This window comes from Camellia sinensis, chromosome 11, assembly GCF_055761805.1.
Source record: "Camellia sinensis isolate YWXY chromosome 11, ASM5576180v1, whole genome shotgun sequence".
Lineage (NCBI taxonomy): Eukaryota > Viridiplantae > Streptophyta > Magnoliopsida > Ericales > Theaceae > Camellia > Camellia sinensis.
Window position 1 is genome coordinate 179,693,516 of NC_138971.1, and position 3,709 is coordinate 179,697,224.

Sequence of the window (3,709 nt, forward strand, 5' to 3'; positions counted from 1 at the left end):
TTTTTTATTTTTATTTTATTTTTTCAAATCAATCAATCCAAACATAACGTGTCGACACCCCCACATTCTCAACTCTCTCTATTTTTACCCATTTATTAACCACTCACGCTCTTTGCCTCTTTACTACCACTACCCCTTTCTCTCTCTGACTCTCCGTATTCCATCTATTTCGAACTAGCTCCTAACTAGAACCTCCTATCTCTCAAAACCTCACAATCTCTCTCTCTCTAAAAAACCACCAAAAATGTCCTCCGAATACTACTCTATCTGCATTCCTGGAAGTGGGTTCTCCATTTCTCTTCCCAGCCTAGAGCTCATTCTCCGCATCTTCCTCATTGCTGCTGTGTTTGGCTTCTGTCTCGCACTAGGCGGCCTCGCCTGGGCTCCCTCAAAGGCGCGAGCCGGGGTTCAATCAAGGTCCGCCATTCCTGGACCCTCTGGTCTATCCATTATTGGACTCGTCTTTGCTTTCGCTGGCTCTTTGACTCTCGCAAATCTCGCTAAGACCTTCGAAGCCGTACCGTTGATGGCTTTTTCGATTGGGTTCACTCGTTTCATTATCTCAAGCCACCCAGACACAGCCAAGGACATTCTAAGCAGCTCGGCTTTCGCAGATCGGCCTGTGAAAGAGTCGGCTTACGAGCTTCTCTTCCACCGAGCAATGGGTTTCGCTCCATACAGTGAGTACTGGAGGAACCTGAGGAGAATCTCGTCGACCCATTTGTTCAGCTCGAAGAGAATCACTTGTTTCGGCGATTTTCAGCAAAAAATGGGAATCGAAATGGTGAACCGAGTCAAGGGTTTGATGGAGAAAAACGGAGTGGTTGAAATCAAGAGAGTTTTACATTTTGGGTCTCTGAACAATGTGATGATGAGTGTGTTTGGGAGGTCCTATGATTTCAATGGATGTGATGGGTTTGGTGAGTGAAGGGTATGAGTTGCTTGGGATATTCAACTGGAGTGATCATTTTCCTCTTCTGGGTTTGTTGGATTTGCAAGGTGTGAGGAAGAGATGTACAGAGCTTGTTTCTAGAGTGAATGTGTTTGTTGGGAAGATCATTGAAGAACACAGATTCAAGAGGGCTAAAAATGGAGGTGTTGTGGGTGGTGGTGACGATGATGACTTTGTTGATGTTTTGCTTGATTTGGAGAATGATAACAAGCTTAGTGACTCTGATATGATTGTTGTTCTCTGGGTATTTTTCTCAAACACTCTCTACTAATAAACAATCTTTGTATTTGTTTTTTGAATATTTGTTATTTTGATCTTATTATTGTTTTTTGGAGTAGTTCTTATTATTGTATACTGTTTGTGTAAATGCATGGTTGAAGTAATGGATCTGTTTTATGCTCTTTTTGGGACCTTTGAAGATATGGAGAATCAGAATAAAATTTTTCCCTTCTTTCACCTGTTGATATAGAATTTGTGTTTTTGTTATCTTGTTTTGTTTTGTTCTGTTTTCTCCATTTTAGTTGAAAAGGCTAGAAGTATCTATTAGTGGTTTGTGCTTAAAAAAACAAAAGATTATAGAAATCTGTTTTCTAAAACAAGTTTCATGGCTCTGTCTGGTTTGGTTTTCAGTAATCTTTTCAGAATTATTTTTTTCTGAAAATTTAAAACATAATTTGGTGAAAAAAAATAAAAACTATTGATCAATTTTTTGGGAGGCAGAAATAATTTTAAATAAATTTGGGTCGTGGTAGTTATATAACTATTCCAGACTTTCCCTTTTTTAAACTTGTTCTCTTTTGTGCTCCTTTCTTCTTTTCTCTTTCATCATTTCATCTCTTTTTTCTCTTTTTATCCACTCTCTACTTATATTTTTTCTTATCTGAAAACAGATACACCAGCACATAATTATTAAAATCTTAGTGGAATTGCTCAACACTCAAATACTAGAACTGTGGGGGATTGTTCATTTGTTTAGTCTTTTGGAGTTGACCTATCTTGACTTGGTATATTAATTGCTTTTCTTTCTCTACCTTGATTTGAGCTTTAATTTTTGTTGGAATTTAGTTTAGTTTACTCTCTGTTGATGTGTTGCTATAATAATTTTTTGACAAAATCTTGTAAAGGCTATGATTTACTAATATGTGTTTATATATACTGTTCAATCATATTCCATATGTATATGTCATATTTATATATGGTAATACAAACATTTTATACTAGTAATAACCAAATTCATTATTTCTTTCTATTGATGCAGGGGATGAAGAGTCAGTGTGATGAGAAAATGTTCGATTTTGTCTTTTGTAAGACAAGAACAGTCTCTACAAAAATAGTACGTTTTTTCATATGCTTCTAGCGGTTTCTAAATTAATTTGTTTTTTTTTTATTTTTCAGGCCATAAATTTCTTGGAGAGATGCAAAATATGACCAAAGAATTCAAGAACTTAGTTTTTTGAAGTTTTTTTTTTAAAATATATGTAATCACAGTTAAAAACTTTTTATTAATTCTTTGTACATATTTTTGAACATTTAACTTTCATTTATGAAATATATGCCGTTATTCCATTTAATATATGGTTGTGATTCAAAATATAGTATATAGTGTATTATATTCTTCAAATGTGCGTACAAAAATAATATTGATTATTCTTTAAATATGTCAAATTCTTTTGTTCTAATCACAGGTTTTATTAGTTATTAATCACACTAAAAAGATGTGATCTAAATGTTATTAATCACACTATCTAAATGTTTTTAATCACACTTAAAAGGTGTGATCTAAATATTTTTAATCACACTATCTAAATGTTTTTAATCACACTTAAAAGGTGTGATCTAAATGTTTTTAATCACACTTAAAAGGTGTGATCTAAATATTTTCAATCACACTTAAAAGGTGTGATGAAAGCATTTTTTAATGACACTTAAAAAGTGTGATTAAAAATGACCATTTTTAATCACACTTCCAAAGATCACACTTTAATAAAACTTAAAAGGTGTGATTAAAAAATAAACATCACACAAAAAAAGTGTGATCTTTATCTATATTTGTAGTAGTGTCTTACAAGATGGTAGATATGTAATTATGGTGTTTACTTGACATTTCTCATGCATTAGGGTTTAAACACTCGGACATTCATTTGGACCCTTTTACACGATGGTAGATATGTAATTATGGTGTTTACTTGCCATTTCTCATGCATTAGGGTTTAAACACTCGGACACTTATTCGGACCCTCTTGCATGATGGCAGATATGTAATTATGGTGTTTACTTACCATTTCTCATGCATTAAGGTTTAAACACTTGGACACTTATTCGGACCCTCCTACATGATAGCAGATATGTAATTATGGTGTTTGTTTGCCATTTCTCGTGCAATGGGATTCGAAAACTCGGATACTTATTCGGATCCTCTTGCATGTTGGCCGAGATGTAACTATGCTGTTTACTTGCCACTTCTCATGCATTTGGGTTTAAACACTAGGACACCTATTCAGACCCTCTTGCATGACGGCAGATATGTAATTATGGTGTTTGTTTGCCATTTCTTTTGCATTAGGGTTCGAACACTCGGACACTTATTCGGACCGTCTTGCATGATGGCAGATTTGTAATTATGGTGTTCGCTTGCCATTTCTCATGCATTAGGGTTTAAACACTCGGACACTTCTTTGGACACTCTTGCATGATAGCAGATATGTAATGATAGTGTTTACTTGCCATTTCTCATACATTAGGGTTTAAACAATCAGA

General features: G+C 34.6%; 1 pseudogene; it reads left to right on the forward strand.

Moving 5' to 3' along the window:
- The first annotated feature begins 244 nt into the window (after positions 1 to 244).
- LOC145803363 (cytochrome P450 78A5 pseudogene) lies at positions 245 to 1,567 on the forward strand (annotated as a pseudogene).
- Positions 1,568 to 3,709: the final 2,142 nt, after the last annotated feature.